Source organism: Pseudopipra pipra, chromosome 10 (genome assembly GCF_036250125.1).
Source record: "Pseudopipra pipra isolate bDixPip1 chromosome 10, bDixPip1.hap1, whole genome shotgun sequence".
NCBI lineage: Eukaryota > Metazoa > Chordata > Aves > Passeriformes > Pipridae > Pseudopipra > Pseudopipra pipra.
The window spans coordinates 14,085,442-14,106,851 of NC_087558.1; the positions used below are offsets into that span (position 1 = coordinate 14,085,442).

Here is a 21,410-nt window from a genome sequence, read left to right on the forward strand (position 1 = left end):
GAAAATTACTTCCTATCTGTTCTGGTTTCTTTGACATTATTTTTCAACGGGAGATAATGTATTCACAAATGAGCTTCTACAAAATAGTTCTTTCTGGGCTGTTTCTCTACATGTGTAGGAGAAAAAAGGGAATGGAGTTAGAGTGAACACCTTGTTTAACTTGTTATTAGAAGATGCTTAAAGGTAGCATTGTAGGAGCACTTATGTAAAGTGTTTTGTAGGTACATTACTCTGCATTTCCTGGGCACACCTGCAGCCCACCAGAATATATCCCAAGCCTCCCAGGCTGTGAATGTGCACTTCCCTACCTCAGTGCACACTGTATCATGGAAGTTTTGTCTGGGCTGTGGATTAATCTTCCTGTGAATTCAGAGAAGCCACACTGAGCCAGGGCTGGGTGCTGAGTGTGCCAGGCTGTCCTGTTCTCTCTCTACGAGCCCCCAGGGAGCACAGAGGGCAGGTGCCAGGTGTTTTAGGGGTTCAGGGGTGAGTGCTGAGGACCAGCACAGCTGAGCAAGGGCTAATGTGCCAAATCTGGAGTGTCTGGCTGTGATGCTCTGATGTTACCCAAGATTTTTGGTTATTCAGAGTAACCCCACATAATGGGCAAGTGGTTTGTTTTTGTGGATACAAGTAACTTTATCTATAATTCTGTGGAGTTCTGTAGATGTTTTAGAATCTCTTAGAAGTAGAGACAGTCTTTCTTCTACAAATCATGACTGCAGGTGCTGTGAAGCAATAGTGGCTCTTTCATATTGTAAGATATTTATTTGTATGAGGAATGTGTATCTTTGGCAGACTGCTAAATATTACTGCTTAAATCCATTACAAGGAAGCACAATTTTCTGTAACTTAATTTCCTAAGCCTAATGAACCCAGTAAATTTCCTCTGATGTCTTCCCAAGTTAATATATTAAATCTAATTTATTTGGCAAAAAATTGGACAAATTTCCTCTTAATTCAATTAACCTAGAAGAAAAAAATGTATTGTTATGGAAATCTGTGACTAATAATTCACAGATGCGAAAGTCCTGGGTTTGGTTCCATTCATTTACTAGTTTACAATTGCTATTTTTGTTTGCTATAATTTAACTCAAAAGACCTAATTGTACCATATATATATTTGAAAAGTTTGATAAATGATACCGAATTAATTTCTTGTCATTAAATGTTGCGGAAGATTTTTCTGATTATTTGCATGCTTATTTAATATTATATATGCCAATTGATTTTCTTTATATTTTGTGGGCACTGCTAATGAGTGGATGATGCATTTTCATGAGCAGAAATATGTCCATAGCAATTTTGCTAGAACTCAAAGCGGTACAAAAGAGTTCTCATTGTTTATGTCTTAATGTCGGGAAAACCAAAGCACTACGTCTCCACAAAAGCAAAAGAAAAACTGTGACAGGGAGTGGGTCCTGAACACAGTTCAGCAGCAACACTCAAACATGAGCTCATCTATGCATGCTCCTTTGATTTTATGTGAACAGGATATAGATGAGGGATACAGTTGCATATACTCCTGGAACATAATTCATATTCTTCATGCCAACAGCTTCCCTGCCACTTCCTTAAGATGTGTGGAGAGGTCTAATGCAAACAATGGAGCCAAATCTCTGACAAATAAATTACAAGGGCCACTAATGAGTGCAAATCCATGTATGACCTTTAGAGCATTCGTGCAGCTGTCTCCATGCTCTGATGCGACTTGTGCTGGAAGAAACTTAGAGATACCTAGCATTTCAAAAGGACTGTGTGTATCGACATAATAGAGTTGGTTCCTTTCTGTTTGTACACCTCGACCAATTTCAGAGAGCTCAGGAGAGAGTTTGGCTTCAGCACTGTAGACCAAAGATCTTTAAGGTTCCTGCTTTTAAAGCCACTTAGTGATACCCAAGATTATTTTACAAATGGTCCAGGAGTTTTCCTGCTATAAATTTTTATCCAGGCATTTATATCTTTTCCAGCGCAATAGCAATTGTATGAAAAATAGTCAATAAGCTGCAATACTGAGGTCAACAGTTTTAGTATTAAAATCAGTTTACAGTATGTTTGCTTGAAGTGCACATAAATTCAAAGAGGCAAGAAGTATAAACAGAATAGCTGGTTTCTTGGATGCACTCCAACATAATTATAGCTATTCACCCTTGTGACTATTTGTGTGTGTAGCTTAAAGCTATTTGCCTGCCCTAAGGTACAGTAGCAGTATTTTTATACATCTTTGTATCTGATTGAAATGCAAAACTCAGTAAACCTGGAAAGGATGCTAACAAGCTTAAAGAAATGTATGAGTAAAATTAACCAGCAGATTGAATGTGCATTTTGACATTTGTTAGCAGCACCACCCCATTCCTGGTACAGGTATCTCTCATTCTTTTCAGTTTGGAAACTGAGATATCCCTTAAGGATTTGTCACCAAAATAGTGTATTTCTAATAGGCAATTATGAAAAAAAAAATCATCATCAATCACATTTATTGCAAACATCTCATAAAACAGTAAAACATTTATGTGGCTATGGAAGGCAAGTATGTTGCCATGTAATATACTCAGATTTGCATATAAAGAACAGCAGGCAGCAAACAAGTCTCTTTCCCTTTCTTATGCCATTTATACAAATGCCTTTGATGCAATGTATCTATTTAATTTACATCAAAATGTTATTGCTGCAACACCTGAGTGATATTGGCTGTCATTAGGTCTCGGAAGCACACACTGGGAAGGGAGCGGGTGATGCTGCTTCCTCCAGGTAGGGTCCGTCAGCCGTGTCACACCTTGTCACAACCTATCTGTCACCCAGGAGGCAGGGTTTGCCTCAAGCTGATGTGCACCTGTCACTGATATATATATATATATATATATGCACACACACATATACATATATATATATATATATATTTTTAAAGAAAAAAATTTCCTCCTCCCAATATCAGTTTTTCACCAGGATCATTCGTGTCAGGATTTAGCTTTCAGACAAATTACAGGGATATTGAGACTCTATATTGTTTCAGTGTGAATAAGAATAAAATGCAGTTGCTTGGAAAGAAACACAGCTCTTTTTGTGAGGAGCATGTCAACTGACTATCAATACCAACATCTGCTAATCTTCTCCGTAATCATTTGTACCTTGTGCTCGGAAAACACTCAGAAGTCATTTTCTTGAAACTTTTTTTAGTAGCTCAGAGTGCATCTACCATGGGGCTACAGGATATAAAATGACTAATAAAATGTAAGGTTATTTGTGTGTCAGAGTTGGTAACAACTGTCTTTATCTGGATTTTTCCACAAGCCTCAAGGTAAAATGAAGCAGGCAGCATTGCAGAGAAGAGAAAAATGAATGACAACACATTGTACAAATCTGTGGGATTTTTTGACACTTGACTTTGTACTATCATTTTAAAAAATTCTCCCTTCTATTTACTTGTCAGAACTGGATTTAATTCTTATATGCTGCAAGGAATTCGCCATGTTAAGATATTGATATAACAAATTGCCAAATGTTTTAGAGATTGATTCTTGCTGACCAAAATGGGCTTTCAGATTGGAAGTCTTTTTTTCCAGAAAACACCTGCTGAGATAGAAGTCTGACAGCTACACAAAGGAAATATACAGTTTGTTTAGTCTGCTCCCATCTAGCAATCGGCAGATGCTATCAAAAATTGCATTTTAAAAATGAAAATTATCTGAGGATTTGGCAAAGGACCTTGGTTAAAATGGACTGAGTGGCCACTGTCAGGTGAGTATTACCCAACTGAGTGGTTGTTACTTCTGTCAGTCTTTATTCAAAATTATGACAGGCCACACAGCAGGGAGCAAATCATCATTAATACTTCATCCCCTGGGACACAATAAAGTTCCCTTCACTTGCATACAAATAAAATATATAAAGCTTGTCAGATAAGATGACAGAAAAAGGTGATTTTTCAAAATGATTTTATACTACAGTGGGATGTGATCAGTTGTTTCTGTACTGTGTGGTGTATGATCTTGGCAGCAGCATCTTTGAATTCATTCCGGTTATAAATATATTTTAATACTTTTTCCTGATGCTTATTTTATTTCATTAGAAGAACATAAGATTTTGAACACTTCTCAACTATACAGTGAAAACTTAAAAATAGATTTTGCAGGAAAATACTCTTCTTGAACCAGCACTGTTTATGCCATCTATACCCAACACCAAAATAACCCAGGCTCAGGTGAACACAGGCCGAGGTTAAAAGATGGCCATTGGAACAAGGATTACCAAGTTAAAAGAAAAGCTGCTCTAGACTTGAATAAGCCATTTTCACATCATTTTTATAAGCAAAAAGTCTAAAAAAAAATAGTTGTTCTGCTGTATTATACTTTTGGTAAGGTCAGAAAGAGGCTGGAATGTGAGGTATTTGCTTAGCCACTGCTTCCAGTAATGCTTCTCTGTTCTGGGAAGTGCACTGAAAAAGATAATTACTGATTTACGAGGAGATTTTGCATATTCTGCCTATAGGGGTGTTTTGTTTGGAGTTTGTTTGTTTGTTTGTTTGTTTGACACATCTATCAATGAATTATTAGGTGATTATTGCACTGAAAGTTTTGTGTAGGCCAGGCACATAAGGTTGCTTAACCAGTCAGTGTGGAGCCTCATAATCTCACTGTATTTACAATGAATTCCTTTGATATTTACTGGAAAAACAAATTTTCTGACATAGTCTTTATGTTTACCCCCTTTCCTCCTTTAATTTTTCCCATGGAAATTTATGGGATGCACTGTATATAATTTTTTTGCAAACATTTGTTTGAAATATTCCAATTTTATTAAAACTAGATTTTTTTAGGAAGCAGAACATGTTTCATCAAATATTTTTACTGTTTTGTGCAACTACAGCAGTTTCTATCATATGGACAGATCTCATCTACAGAATTTCGAGTTCATACTTCATTGCTTATTTCACTTCCAAGGCAGGTGCAGAAATTTGCACTTTTCCTTTGCCAAAACTTATTCCAAATTGATGTTTTCACAGTTTTGTTCTGCTTGGCTTTTTCCTTCTCCTGGTCGTGATGGTAAAGAGAAAACTTACTAATGAATGCTGTCTCTTAACTGAGGTAAACAAGTCCTGGAAATTTCACAGGAAAGGTTGGTAGATCTGCCTGTATTCTCTTCTTGGGTTTCTGCCCCTTTTATGTCCCAGTGTCACTGTTGGTATGTAATGTCACCTGCTTTAGAGACCAAATCTCTGGCAAACCAAACCACCTGTCAATGACAATGTCATTCAGTACCTGGCACTCAAGCATACACACCGATTGTAAAGTTTTGGTGATGAATCTGCCAATATTGTGTAAGAAGAAAAAGTTATGCTTTAGTAAACCCACAGCATCACTGTGCTTGACTGGACAGAGAAGGGAAATAAAAATGCTAATAGAAAATACTTCTTCTATCAGTCCTGCCACATCTTTAATTTTTGTTCTTTCTTTGTACACTGAATTACCCTGATTCTAGACACAATTTGGGAATGGAGACACAAAACTTAAATAGCGCTCTGGAAAAACAGGAGGAAACTGTGATGCAATGTGATTTTTCCCCTTTTATACACAGGCATTAAACCAGTTGTGGGTTATTGTTTTTCTGTCATTGAAGAAATGGAAAAACATCTGCTGATTTCAGGCCTAAACAGAAAAAATAAATAGTATTTTTAATAAATAAATTTTCTTTTGGCAGAAGTTTAATGTAAAGATGGATTTTTTAATAGAATTTTGAGATAGACCTTTTATATTAAAGTCTATCTTTATATCAAGGGAACACTCCATAGGGTAAACCTGGAGACTGAGAGCAGACTGGTTAAGATAATGACTGCCTTGAATGCAGTGTGAAATGTTGTTAAGTATCATGGCTTACATTGCTTGGGGATTGTGAAGTTCAGTGATGAAACCAGGTTGGGGTTTTTTTGCATAGTAATTTTGCTTCACCTTCCATAAGTCCCATTCCTTCTGCTTTGTGCATGCAGAAGCATGAAAGCTAGGACTGATTAGGTGGCATTGGCATTGCAAAATCCCAAGAAGAATACTACTGTTAATGAGAATTGTACGTATAACCCCCTGCTTACTGCAATGACAATTCACTTCTATGATTCTGTCAAACACTGCAAAAAACAAATAAACCTGATGGCTCAATAATAAATAACTGCTCAAGATGCTGCTGCCTTTTTTTTTAAACTTTAAAATGCAATAGCCTAAATCCTCAGTTAAATTGAATTCACCTCTCTCCACTGAGTTCAGTGCAGATAAACTGATTTACAGTGTCTGGGGAATTTGGCAGTTGTGAGTCAAGCTGCAAAGTATGCAAAAGTTTTGTCAAATCTGTTTGGAACACGAATGGAAACGAATACAGGGGTTTCAAATGTTAAAAAGCAGCATCGGTTAAAAAAAACCTCAACAACTTAAACCGCTGCTGGCAAATCCTGAACTACCACTGCATATGTTCCAGTAATTTGCTCAGCCATGCAGTATGTTGTATTCATCGAATGAAGAAAACTTCTCGTGAGAATGTTTAAAATGTCACTGAGGTTCAGTCTGGCTCAGGGTGCAGGTGGCTCTACAAAGGCTTTGCTGGGAGGATGTGTTTATACAGTTGCTGCTGACGGATGGTATTGATTGGCCAGGCAACTCATAAAACAAGCGACCTCACTTTCATCTTTGTGCTTTCTGTTCCTTCAGTAGGTAGAAAAGTGGTTTTAATTATTCACATCATCCATTTTAATATCTTTTTTTTTTTACTCTTTTCCACCCACTCTCTTACAACAAAGTAATATTCTCATCTTCTCATTATTGTGCAAAACTTGCAAAGGGGGCAAGAGTGGGCAGATAGATAAGAAATTTCTGAGAATAAAAAGTTGAAGCTGCTTCAATAGTAAGGTTAGCTGAAATCTCCACCCTACAAGACTGCTTGAGTCACCTTTAGGATTACAGACCACTTGACAGCAACTGAGATTTAGGTATTGCCACAGTGTCTCTGGTGTTTTGCTTGTATTTATTTTTGACAAATATTTTTAGAGTATCATGGCATCTACATGTAAAAAACAAATACTTGCAGCTGTTGTAAACGCTTTCCCTCCCTCTTCACTAGATTATTGCAGAAACCTACAGCTGTTTGGAAAGAGAACAGTAAACACATTTAATCTAACACTTGGATTTCCAGGCAAAAAGTATATCAAAAATAAGTGGTGGGAAAATAAGACTTAAAGACCATGATGGTTAAAAGGGACCTCTAATTCTATTGATAATAACCAAGTCTGACTATGCTTCTGGTTGTAGTATGACAGAGCTGCTTCTGGGTTTTGCAGTTTGTTCATCCTTAGAACAGAGAGATGCGATCTATAACATAATGGGAATTTTGATGTTTTTAATTGCCCATTTTTAAAATGTATTATTAGCTAATTAGGAGAAAGTGATATAACATGAGTATGTGCAAATCAGAAGACAACAATCAAGTTGACAAAACTAGAAAGAATTTTCTTGGTTTGGGGAACAAAATGTTCTTTGGCTAATTTACATTTGTCAGCTTTAGCTAACGTGAGCTATTTAGTAGATGCATGTTGTCATCATGACCTATATGTTCTACTTATCATCTTCACAGGCAAACTTATCAAAAAGTACTGCATGGGCATGATGGCTACAGCTGCTTGCTAATTCTGTCACACAGTGGGCTTGAGTCAGGCTTTCTGATGAAAGTGACCTTGAAATTATCTGAGAGTTTTGTACTTTGTACGTGCTTCCCTGGAACTGCTCTTTCAAAAAAATTTGCCATTGGAGCTGTGAGCTACTCTGCAGTTGTATCTTCTAAATGCCCATAGCCTAAAATGCATATATAGAAATTATGAAAGCTGCAAGATCTTTGCTATTTTCTGGCTTCATACAAAAAGAAAAATGCATGAATTAAAGAAATATGGGATATGATAGAGCAGAAGAGTTTCTAGGTGAACTGGTTGACAAGGAAAAGCAGTAGGTAGAGAAAGAGCATTGCTTCTGTCCCTGGAATGGCCTTACAGAGCTCTAAAGCAATAGCAGTCTCAGCTTTGTTACATAAAAATGCACAGGCATGTTCTTGTTCAGAATTACTTTCATATTTATGGTACAGCAAAGAAAATGAGATTGGAAAGTTCCTTAGTCAACTAGTGGAAGAGATTGTTCTGACAGAAATGTAGGGAGAGTGACTTTTCAGTGTTTTGTTTTCTTTTTGAGATGCTCCATTTTCCTTCAAGTTAATTTTAACTCTAAACCAGCTGTGATTATTTTCTTTTTAAATCAAGTTGAGCTTTAAAGGGAAGGGAGGCAGGGAAACAAGAACCAAAAGCTGCAAGGTAGGATCCCTCCCTACTGTATGGGGTCTGCTGGAGAGCACAGTTCTAGAGGAGAGTCCTGGTGAATGGTAGGAAAAGCTGCCTCACTCTCCCCATAACAAATAAATAAGTAAAAGGATTTAAAAAACCCACAAACAACCAAACCAACAAACAAAAGACCCAAACAAACAAACAAGCAGCTTTTCAAAACCTCATTTCATGCTTTTTTCATATTTAGCACTCCAGTCCTGAATACAGTACTGGTTTAGAGTACATACATATTCTTTTTATGCTTCTTTGGTTCCTCTGTCACTTCAGACTGTCTGTCAGAAGTAATAATTTGTGCATGGAAGAAAAAAATTCGAGCTGATTATAGAGGGTGCATATTCCCCATCCCCAGTAAAATAAACTAGGAGCCCATGTAAATGAAGCATACGGTTTATAATGAATTGGGCTGATCGCGATGATGTGTTCAAGTGTATTTCCCAAAGTTCATTAACTTAATGTAATATAGAGTGGCAAGAATGATACCTATGATTACTCCAATTAAAATTATAGTTTTGTGCTTTTCTGTGATGCAAGTTAGTGCTGTGAAAACATGAAATACACCTCATAAATGCCACCCAGCTGCAAAAGTGACAAAGTGAGCCTGCCAGCTTTTCCCAGCAGCATTGAGAATAATAGGCATGGCTGCAACTGGCTTTTGTTACTTCTGGAAGCTCTGGCAGTACACCCAGCATTGTAAGACCAAGGCAACAAGGTGATAGCATTGCTCAACAAGTGATTAAAATACACTAGGGAAAACATGGAAACATATAGTCTTAAATGGAAATAAAAATAAAGCAAATATCACTGTAAGCATATGGTATGTGGATACCACTAAGAGAAGGCTGTAAGATAGCACACCGTCCTGCTCAAAAGAAGTATAGGATTAAAGCTTTGTTCTGTTTTGAGCTCACTGCTTATTAATAAAGAGTGGATGGTAACTGAGGAGATGAAGAGACTGTATTGTGAGACACCACAGAGCACGGCATGTGTGATGTTCCTTCTGAAGCCATAATAACCATTTGATTTCTGACCCTGAGGTGAATTTTGTATACTCATATGCATGAAGGAGGTGAAAGGATATGCACTGAGCTATGCCCTTCTTTCCAAACTGTGTTTTTAGAAGCGATATAATTGAGGTATAAATAAAATAACAAAGAAGGCTTTTGTAGATATGTATTATTATTCGAACTACCAACAGTTGTCTTTGCACTTGCTGGTATTTTAGAGTCCTGAATTTTAAATGGCACAACTCTCCTTTACCATCTCCTGTAAAAAAACTCTCAATAGAGAATACATCTTAAGGGAAAATTCCAGAAACCAGGTCTGTATAACCAAAAGTCCTAGGAACTTTACTTGACTTCCCTGCTCATTTCCAGTTTGTCCTGTGACATCTCTGCAAATAAAAAATACAGTCCTGAAACTGGCACTTAACAATAGGCGAGTCCGTATCCTTTTGCCAAAATTAAAATGGGGGCCTAGTGCATGGTAGTTGCTTAAAGTGTCTGCCATTATGTGGGATGCCAAGAGGCCACCCCCTGCCGCTTTCCATCCAGATGAATGGGAAACCTATGGATAAATTACCACCTGCAGCGTGTGATCGTGGACATCGTAAGCAGCTGTCACTGTCACTCTGTAATTATGCAAGTATTCTTCTAATATTATGCAATTAGATGGCCCCATCTCCCTTTCTTTCTCTTGGTAATGTTTTTGTAGGTGTCAAGAGCACTGAACTCTCCCCTTGGTTCGATCACTTCATGCAGTACAACCAGCACTTTGCTGGTGCTCCTGAGGCTGGCACTCTTCCCGTAGTGGAGGTTGTCTTCTGCTGCTTTTGTTCAGTACTGTGTAAGTGTTCTGTATTGTGAGATAGCAAAACCCATGGGGATTGCTTTCAGTAAGCGCTCACACCTTATTTCTGTCAGAGATATCAGGCACTGTTTGCTGTTAGAAGGATGCAGCTGGCTTTATTCTCTTTGGCAGAAGCTTTTTACCAGCACTGAGTGGCTGAAGTGTGATGTGAGACCATGAAGTATCAATACATCCTTTCTGCATCTGAGGAATCTCTGTACTGAAAGGAATGTGAGAGAAACTGGATGGTATGAAGTAACATCAATTTTTTCAAAATTAAACATAGACTGCAGTTCTCAGGTGGGAGAGCCATCTTAGTAGAAAATTGTTAGTTTGTTCCTTGAAGTGGTTCAGAAAAACATGTTTTACCACAAAATGTTTCTGCCTTTCTCATTATAATCTCCTTTTCCTCTTCTCAGGATGACAGTAATATGCAGTGAGTTTATGAATACTAAAAGCTTGACATTTCCTAAGAATTCAATCCCTGCCGCCAGTCCCCGGGCCTTTGCTGGCTGTGTGGAGGTGTTTACAGGCAACGTCACAGGGGCCCAAGAGACTGGCTGAGACCTGGTGGCAGAGCCAAAGCAATTTGGGTGGATATTCCAGATTACAGGTTCTCCTGCAGGTGCCTGATGTGCTGTGTGAAGGCACAGGTGGACCAGAGCTGGACCAGAGCAATCCTGCCCTCTCCCATCACACCTGCAGTTGCATTTCTTTTCAAGTAAACAGTAAGGAAATACTCTTATGCTGTGGAGAGCCCAGGACTCTAAAATTGTATGGTTTTTCTCATCTCTTCCAGAAGGTTAGTCCCCTGCTTTCTTTGTACATTCACTCAGAAACAGATTTTTGACACTTTACAGATGAATCTGCACATTTCAGAGCACGTAAATGGATCTAAATGCAGGTAATAAGAAAGGGTGCCTATCCCACGTTTTGAATGTCCTGAAAAGGACTTTTGAAACAGCAGAATGTACATAACATAGTTTTCTGTCTTTATTTCTTGCATTGGTGCAAAGACGGGGATTTTGAGAGCTTGATGAATATGACAATAGCAGAGCATCATTTTAAACTGATAAATGAGAAGAACAAACCATGGTAACATAATGCCCCCTATGGTTTGTAAGGAAGTATGTGCAACAGCTTTAAGGGCAATGCTTCCCTACCTACCTCCTCTCTAGAATTAGAATTTTATGTTATGCTCCTCTGCTAGAGAGGAAAATAGTCTGGCTGGATTTTACTAATAAATAAGTCAGATGCTGCTAATTTAGATGCTTTAAATCTCCTCCTTCTTTTTGGAGATTCAAAGCAATTGGGATTAAAAGTGGTTTTGAGTAATGTAGTAGCAGCTGAGTTATTACATGTACACACCAGACAGCTCAGAGTAGGAAGTCATCGCAGGGGCAGAGACAGGCAGCCTGGTCCGCAGGGGAGGCTCTCTGTAATTGAGGGAACGGCCGCTTGATGGCAACATCTTACCGCACATAGGTAAACCCAGCAGAATTTGACAGTGGAAACTATAAACACCTGGAAACATGCACGTTTCCTCAGGATATGGCATTGCTTTTCAAGAACTTCTGGACTCTTAGCCAATGTATCTTGTGTATATCTCAACTGAATGTCCGTTTAGAAATTTCCCTTGTTAGAGGATTTCATTTAGCGTGTTGGTAGGTCCTTCAGCAAGTCAGCCCTTTTGAGCCCCAGTGGGCAGAATGGGATGGCAGGTTTGCAGAGTGGGGAGTTGCCTCAGTAGGAACTTACACAGAAGATGATGTGTAAATAATTATAGTTGATTTTGCTGGTCCATCAGTGCTCATTTTTTATCCTGCTGCCCCATCTCCAGTTCAAAGGCAAGCCTTCTGTCTCATGCTCTCAGTCCATTTATGGTGCCAGTGAGGGCAGAAGCACCACTTTAGCCCCAAATGCAGGAGCAAACCTGCCCATTTACCAAGCCCTGTGGGGTGAGGGCTGTGCCCAGCCGGGCTGCCCTGCTCTGCCCATGCATAGGAACCATGCAGGTGCCACCCACGGCTGCTCAGGGCAGTGCAGTGAAGGGATCTATCACCTAAACTGGTTTAAATTAATTATGCCCGCTTTGAGCTGTGAATTGGGAAATACTCCAGGGCTGGTTCTCTTTCAGTTGCCACAGAGCCCACAAATCCCCTTTTAAACCTTCCCAGTGAAAAAAGAAACCGCTAATCCTTGTATGATGGTGAACTTGCAGCAATAAGGGGAGACCCACAGGTGCCTATCAGTGCACATACAAAGTGAGAAAAAAGTCTATATAGGTTGTTGCAGGTCTCCAAGGAGCCCAAGAGCAAATGTGTACAAGTCAAGCAAGTCTGATTTGTGAAATGTGATGGAGGAGGTGTCTCCCAGGCCCGATGTTTTAGGATTGTGTCTTGGATCATTTTATGTTGTGAGATTTATTAATCTCGATTACGCATTTCTTCTATTTCAGTAACTACTGAAATAATCATGGTTTTCATATATCTGTGGTTTTGCAACCTGGGGGCGGGGTGGGAGAGGGAATACAGGAACAAAGTGGCATTGACTCACTGGGAATAACTATTGCATGTTGTTAGAACATCATGAAAATTATTTTGATCTTGTGCTTTTAAACTGGCATTCTGTTAGTAAACTATAAGCAGCCTGATTGAGCAGTAAGTACAATTAGAACTCTGAAAAAACCCAGACATTTCATTTCACTGACACTTTTTGATAGTGACCCTCTTGCTACCTCTCAGGTATAGCCAGTGCATAGCTGGATCAGGGAGTGCCTCTGCTTCTTCTGCAACAGTTATTTATGTATTGGACTCAGATTGAAAATACAATTTGTACTGAATTTGGCACAGCTAAGGTTGAACAATTGGTTATTTGTTATTTCAGCTGCTGGTCCATGAGCATATATACAGTTAATATTTAAAATCCATGAAAAGACATAATCACAAGGTTTGTGAAAAATGAGGCAGTTTCCTTTCCGTTAATGGCAGGGATCTCAAATGAGTTGTGTTGTCAATGGGAGAGCAAGAGGTTATATAGTTTTCCATAATCTATAAAGCTTCTTCAGAATCATGTCATTAGCTTTCCTGTGGTAGAGCACAGCAGAGCTAATAATGCAATTATGGTTCATGTAGTTAAACTATGCTATTGATATTTTTTTTTCCCAGGAGGCCTTCATTTCTGGCAATTCTAATCATCTTCATTGTACAGCTGTATGGATTCCATGTTTCACTATGAGGGAAATAAAATTGCAAATAAATACCATCTTTCCTAATGTCTCTGTAAATGCCAGATTTAGTAACCATTAACCAACTGCTGCAGTCTATAAAATGTATAGTTCTTTGGACAAATATATATATATACATACACACACACACACGTATAAAAGAGGACACATTCACATAAACTATTATGCTGGAGTAAATGAGAGCAGAATTTCATCCAGTATGTGATTATTCTCATTTCTTGCTGCTATAATTAATTACGTGTTCTGGTTTTGGTACACTAAGTCTTTCCCTGTCTGTCTACTGTATTCAAAGTGTAAGTATTAGAGTAAAATAGTATAATTGCCATATGAAAATGGCGTGTGTATTTAGCAGGATGGGGGTTCTTCTTTTAACTTCTCATTCTTTTGAATAAATCTGGAACTTGAAGTTCTTTATTTTTACTTGATATACAATGAGTATGAGAGCTGGAAATCTAATTAAGATGTTATTATTTAAGTCTATTATTAAGCATTAATTTAGTATTCTCACTAAGGAAAAATAGCTTTTCTTTTTTTAAATCAATGGTTCTATCTGTGCCAATCCCCACTACAGCAAAAATATCAATCCTGAGATGTTGGAACACTAATTAAGAAACATAAAGTATGAAATAAGAATGCTCACTGCTTCCATGCTCTTGGTCTTCCATGATTAAGGTTCTTCTCAGAACATAAATTATTAGAGCAATGAATCTGTGAAAGAACCACTCTATTTTCTTGGGGGGGGGGAGAGAGGGGAAGTTTCTTTGAACTTCTCTATTTCTTCTGAGTAAACTACCAAACACGTTAAAAAACCTAAAGATACATAAAAAAGTGATAGTATGTTAATAATTTTGCTGAGAAACATCCTTCTTTAACATGCCTGGGACATAAATGGTTAGAAATAAACACAGAGAATGATTGCTATTAGGTGTCTGAGGAAAAAAAAAAGATATGAGAGGGACTTAATAATTAGGCTTCCTTCACGGACCACATGGAGATGAAAAGAAAATGAAATAAATAAAAAAAAAGAAGCAAACAGATGAATATTTAGATATTCTTGCAAGAAGTTGTTGTCTATGATAATGAACTGTCCATGCTCTCAGTATCCTTACAGAGAATACCCGTCATTTTCCTGCATACATCAGAGGCAATGCAGCACCAGGGTGTCACTTAGGGATCCCACGGGATATACAACAGTGCTGATCAAACCTAAGGGAGCTGAGATGAGGAGACAGCAGGACCAACTTAAACTATAAGAGCATCTTGTTATGGGTACAGAGCAGTTCCTGCCATTGCAGTCTCCGTGACTGATGGAAGCCTGGGCAGTGATGGAGCTGGCAGACTTTTCCATTACAACCCATGTTTTTAAATTGTTCATCTCTTTCTACAAATTTGATTAATGCTGATTGTTTTTCTGTAACATAATAACTGGTTTGGCTTTTGTTCTTCAGTAAAGCATTGAAAACATTCAACCTGATAATTTGAAATAAATAAGCAAAATGCTGTCAAGGGATACTAATTAGAAAAATTGTGCACATGCAACCTCCTAGTGTTCACTTTTGCTCTCATTTGTTTTACAGATGGTACTAGGTCAAAGAAGCAACCTGTCTTTACAGGACAAACAGTTCTGAAGTTATGAGCATCTATCCATTTTCATCTATGCAGAAATTTTCCACTTAGCTTTTTTTGCTAACCTAAGCCGTTGGTGATTTGCTGAGGTTTTCTTCTCTTCTTTTACTTTGTATAACAGGAAATCCTGTGAAGTGCTTTGTTGGAATCTAAGGTACAAAGTTGTTGCTTTTGGAATCAAAAACAAATGGAAAAATTTGCTGTGATTTTTTTGCCAGTAAGTGGCCTGTGATGCAGGAAGACAGGAACATAAAACAAACTTGGGAAAAAAATAATCAGGTTTCCAGATCTGCTCTGAGCAGACTAATGCATTAATATGTCCATAAAAATGTGAGATTGGACTAGTAGTATAGTGGCCACTCTGCAACCACTGAATGGTCCTGGGAAACTGAGGCACAAAGCACCTGCTGTGCAGCTTGGTGTCCCAGATAAATTCCTAGAATTTTATTTGACCCAGTTGAGCTGCTGATGGATAACTGTTATTGTATAGGTTTTTTTGAAAATCAGCACTAGATAAGTATTAAAAAAAATTCTGTATGTTATTCCTATTGGTTATCAGTAGAAAATAATATGAAAAATAAAATTACCTGGAATCCTGCAAAAATTAGTTTTCTTAGTGGGCCACTGCTACCCCTTCAAATAGGTAGAATGTCTTAAATACAATGAGTGCAAAACCAAAATATTTTCAAATTAAAAGAAATGACTAATAGTTGTACTGTATTACTGGGTAGAATTTCAAAACATTGGTACTAAATGTAGACAATAAATTGGATTAAGATTCTTAATTCCTTTTATTATTTTTTTTAGGGGATGAAAAGCTTTATTAGTACGAAGCTCATCTAAAACTTATTATTCTTTCAGTATGCTAATTAATAGAGCAGGATCATGGATTTGTTAATTAAAATAAGATACCTCAGGGAAACTGAAATTAATTTTCATGTCCTAATAGAGTTACCATTATGTCATTAAATCTTCTGGATATCTTATCCACTTCTCTTTTTTTCCTTCCCTCAAAAAGTGAAATATGTTTTATTTAGTTTGAATTTAGAATTACAATATTGAACGGTGGCTTACTGAAAATGTGGAGAAGATCAACTAGTAATCTTGGAATAGCTACAGCTGTCATGGTAGCGTCAGGACTCATCACCTCATGTGCTCTGAATGAGCACAAAACTGTTCACTTCTGGATCACTGGGTCTGTACTACTCAGTATTACCTTGTAAACAGACACTCCAGTAGCCTCCTAGAGTACCTTGGTAACATTGGCTTGTATTTTACAGATATGGAACTATCAAAGCTCAACCACCGGACAGACATCATAATGATTGCCAAAAACATATTGCACCTTAAATGAAATGTCTTTCATGGATGGAAGGTGTTATCTGACAGCAAATACTGTGGTCAGCAGGGTATGTCCATGTTAGTAATTTAGTTTGTACAGAGTATTTTAAGGGAATCTCCTGGTCATCTTGACTTGCTGTACTTGAGTGCAGATTTGAATAGTTTTTTCTGGAGTGTGCAGACTGATTCCTGCTGGGTGGGACCAAGTTGGAGGATGTGCTCCAGTCGCACACCAAAACCTGCCAATGATGGTCGACTGAAGAGCCACACAAGAGCCAGAGCAAAAGAACCACTGAGCATGGGGAGTCCTTGGTGCCTGTCTTCTCTTTCTCCAGGTCTGCTGCTGTTGTGCTGTGCTGTTGGCTAACGTGGACAGGGCTAGGGCCATCCAGATCTTACCTGGTGCCTTGACAGGAGATCACACTGTTGATGTGACAGTTGATGCAAATCTTCATTTTAAAGTAAGTCACTTCTACCCAAGAAAAAACACCTAAAATATCCTCAATGTTTTCTGATACTCTGATTTGCCAGTACACTTTCTTCCAATTTATATGTTTCATTGTAGAGAAGGGGAAAAGGAGAGGTATGAGAGACACTAGCTTTCCTTCTACAGCAAAGCACCGTTCTCATTTTACTTGATGAATTTTCAAAGCCAGCAAAGAAGTTCTGCATCATCACCAAGAGTGTTAATTGCAATTTGTGTCCAAGACGTCTGTCATTCAGTGTACTAGAAGACAGAAATAATCTTATTAATTAATATACCAGTGTATATTGTGTACTTTATCCCATTTTATCACAGGCTTAAATAGATAAAATTTAATTAGAGACAAGCACTAAATCCAGTTGTTAGGGGCTGCTGGGCAGTTGCAGTTTGGTCTTGTGGATGCTTATGACTTCCCAGGAAGAATGCCTCTTTTTACTTTCAGCCTGCATAGTGTTCAGAGGGATTTGGTTCCACATAAGGAAGGGCAAGATGCAGTTTTGTTACTGTTGAGTCTGTGTTTAATCAGCAAACAGAAATTCAAATGGTTTGTGAATTTCAGTTGAACTTGGCAGATGGTTTCAAGCAAAAATAAAAATAATAAGTTCATTTCAGCTTCTGCAAATAGATTAATCTCAGTTTACTAAAGTAAGCAGAAAAGAAGCATAAAATCTCTTTGCTTCCAATACACAGTTAAATCAAGTAAACTTTGTATCTCCAGCGTGCTCTTGCTGGAGAGCTATAAAGTTATTTATGACGCTCAGACATAATTACTACTAAAGGATTTTTATCTAGAGCAGAACAGATCTTCAGGATAGATTCATCTTCAGGATAGATGTAAAAAGATTTCCTCAGAATGTTCATGAGTTAGGGCAAATTCACTCAGAGGTGAAAGACCAGTTGCAAAATTTCCTCGTGACCAGCAAGGAGTGTTTGGTACAGGTTTTGATGCACGATACAATCAGGTCTTCTATACTGCTCCTTTCTGGCCTTATTTTTTGCTTAAATCACATGATCTGCTTACGTAAATCAGCCTCTTTATGACCACACTTCCTCTGCTTTTAACCTAAAACATGCTTAATATGATTCAAATTGAAATATTTGGGACTGGGGTTGAACTCAGTATTCTGGACAAATTGCTTTGTGCAGCTGTTTCAGAACTGCTGGGAAACCAGAATGTGCCTGAGCTCAGTAACAGTGCCCACAGCCCCTCAAAGGCTGTATTTTCATAAGAACAAGATTTTACAGGTGATTTTAAAACACCCAAACAAAAAACCCCAATGAAACAGAAATCCAGCGCCCCCCCCCCAAAAACACTTGACAAAACCAAACACTTGCTCCACAAAAAAACACCAACCAGACAGATAATCAGCCCCTGACCCCCTCAAAAACCTTGTCCAAGTCCTGTGTCAAAATTTGGTGTGGAAACTCTTTTATGAATTTCCAGTTGATTGCTGTATGTTGCTGACATCTATATTTAGTTTCTCATCCCTATCAATACTTTCTGGGGGGGTAGCATTAAAATTTCTGATTCATATTCTGTACCATGTACCATCTCGAAACATAAATACTTGAAATGTTTCTTCCTTGATTTTTCCTTACACAATCACTTTAAGTTGCTATTTTAATCCCATTTCTCCCAGTTCAGTTACACGCAAAATAAAGATCGGACTGGTGAAGCGTTGTTGCTTTAAAGATTGTATTTTTCTGTTAATCCATGCACAACAGACACCTCGTGGAACAGCTACCTAATGGCAGTGCCTGATAAAGCCACCGCCGACAGGCAGGCAGGGAAGGCAGTTCCGCAGCGTGTTTGCTCCGTGCGCTGCCAGCGGGCACTGGCTGCGATCCAGCCCCTCAGCGCTGCCGTGCCGGGGACCCGGCTGCGGAATTCCAACATGATTGCAGACGTCCTTGGAGGGGAGGAGCTCCTCTAGACACCAGCTGAAGCAAGACGCCTCACAAACCAAAGTTCAAGGTGAGAACCGTACTTGATGGTAGCTGATTTAAGAAAATTATTCCCCCCTCCCCTCCCTCCAGTGCAGAAAGCAATACTGGGTAAAAATATGTAACTTGGGGCTTGTTATTGCACAGGGTCACAGTCTGATACTTATGCTTACGCTCAGCATGTCTCCCTGTACTAAAGGCAAGACTAGAAAAGGGAAGAAAAAGGCTATATAATTTCCTATTAAAAATTGACAGTAGCAGTGCATTTTAATGCTGGTCACTGATATTTTGAGGAAAGGAAATTTAAAATGGAAACAGTGATTAGCAATGACCCCTCTTAGCAACAGGGAAGCTCAGGCATTGCTTGGTGAGGTTGGGGTGCATCTCATGATGCCTGCGTGCTGCTCTGACCCTGCTCTTAACACTGGATGGCACAGTGTTAAGCGCTTTTAACACCTGCCTGCTTGGAGCTCAGTAAGGGCTGGTTGGGAGTAGCTGAGTTCTTACCGGAACTCGTCGAGACCGTTTGGAGAAGGGCAGAGGCAGTTTCTGCTTACCTGGAGGAGATGATGTGATACAGTGGGGAAAGAGGAGTGTTGTCTTTTCCCTGCTGAGTACAAGGGCAAATGTCTTGCACCAGGCTCATGGAACAGTTTTCCGAGCAGCAGGGAGCAGGACAAGAAATCAAACAGCTTTTCCTAATACTTTGAAATTTGTTGCTGTCTCTTGTTTTTCTCTTGTGAAGGTGTATTTTGTGATACCATTGCCACACTCTGGCTGTGATGCCTGAAAAAAATGGAAGAGTAAGTAGGCTCCAGAGAAACAGCACCTATGCTGAGCCATATGGCATTTTTGCTCTCTTGATCCACCTGGTTGACTATTAATACATGCTTTCTGGAGGAAAGTCTGCGTTTTAGTTCTGTGCTAGGGACAATGATGTCTTAGTCCATGGATAGGTATCCTACAGGCTGCAGTATTTTATGTAATTGCCATTAACTGCAGTGCTGTTTGTACACCAGCTCAGCAGGGATGGATCTCTGAGCTTTTTAGAAGTGGTAGTTATAGAAAAGATAAAATGTACTTTTTCTTTAAGGAAAAAAGGAAGGTTCTGGATGTGTAAACTCTTCCAACCAAGCCCTGCCTGCCCTGATCTGAATAGTCTCATTGATTTTAGTGGATCCATGCTAACTTGCACCTTCTAAGGATCTGCCCATCAATTTGTATTAGCTTTACAGCATGGGATAGAGCAAGAATATTGTGCAGGTAGAGGGAATACATGTATGTACACTCAGTTTCTTTTCTTTTTTTTTTTTTTTTTTCCCTAATACCTGTGAATGTGTTTCAGATATCCAGCACATTCACAGAGAGGAAGGCAACATACTCTGTTTTAGTGCTCAGACTCCAAACAATAGAGGCAATGATATCCTTCCCCAGAGTCTTCTTCAGGGGGCAGGGACAGCAAGCTTGATGTCTTGGTGAAATTCTCCTTTGCATGCTGCTGCTCTGCTTTCGGAAGTCCTTAAGATTTGGTTAGAAATAGCACTACACAAATCTTGTCCTCATTTCTTGTTTTTCTTGTGCATGTCTAAATAGCACCAAAGTATGGCTGCCTTTGTGCCTGGATAAAGCCTTTTGATAAAGTCTTCTGTTCCCCGTGTCGTAGTGAGACTGCTTTTAATCTTTTCTGGAGCAAATTTTGACCAATATGCGCATATTTATTAAAAAAAGGCACCAAAAATTCTGATTAAATAAATATTAAACATGAAGTTTTACTACTAAGGGCCTATGTCAATGCAAGACTATTGTTTGCAAATCCTACAGAAATCCACTGATATAATCTACTAAAATTATTGCTTCAGAATAAAACAGTAGGAAGAGGCTAAGAGGGGACATTGTAAAAGGTATGGAAATTTGTGAAAGAAATGAAAAAACCATGAAATATACTTAAAGCCAAGTTTTATATCTTTTTTTTACCTACTTACTGCAATTTTGTAAATAATGCCAGAAAACTAGTTCTTTGAGGCAGAACTATTTTGGGGAAATGTTTATTTTACGAGTGGCAGGATAATGAAACCTGGCTCCTGCAGGGGGGGGAACCTGCCTGTGCTACCATGGTAGCTCTTGCCTAGAGCCTGTGCCAGAGCTCCAGCAGCTCCCCACACATCCAGGCTGTCCTGTCCCACAGCCCACCAACGCTGCAGGAGAGACCGGGGCTGATCCCCTGTTATGGGCACCAGTACAGCACAGTCTGTGTCTGTATGTTCCTCCAGGTCAACAAATGAACTGCTTGGGCTTCTCAAAAAATGCTTTTTAAATTTTAGAAACATCTTCTTTCAACATATATGTTTTTGGTGTGTTTTGTCTATTTGAGACACCTTTCTTAATGTACTACACTAGTTTTATGCATTGACAGAATTAGTTGGCCTTTTTGTTTCCTTTAATTTTCTGTCTTTATTCAATTTTAAAGGTAAATGAGTGCCATCTCATCTGAGTTTTCATCTATCATTTCAAAGTTAAGTTTACTATTATCCAGAGTTTTCCCTCTCCTCTTTCTTCTT

At 38.7% G+C, this 21,410-nt stretch overlaps 1 protein-coding gene across 2 annotated transcripts in view; it reads left to right on the plus strand.

Moving 5' to 3' along the window:
- The first annotated feature begins 18,601 nt into the window (after window positions 1-18,601).
- The window catches only part of LOC135419681 (phospholipid scramblase family member 5-like), a 29,797-nt gene continuing 26,988 nt past the window's right edge, over window positions 18,602-21,410 (plus strand). For both annotated transcript variants that reach the window (XM_064666367.1, XM_064666368.1), the window contains exon 1: window positions 18,602-18,883. The gene's annotated coding sequence lies outside the window, so the exon portion shown is untranslated. The remainder of the gene's footprint in view (window positions 18,884-21,410) is intronic.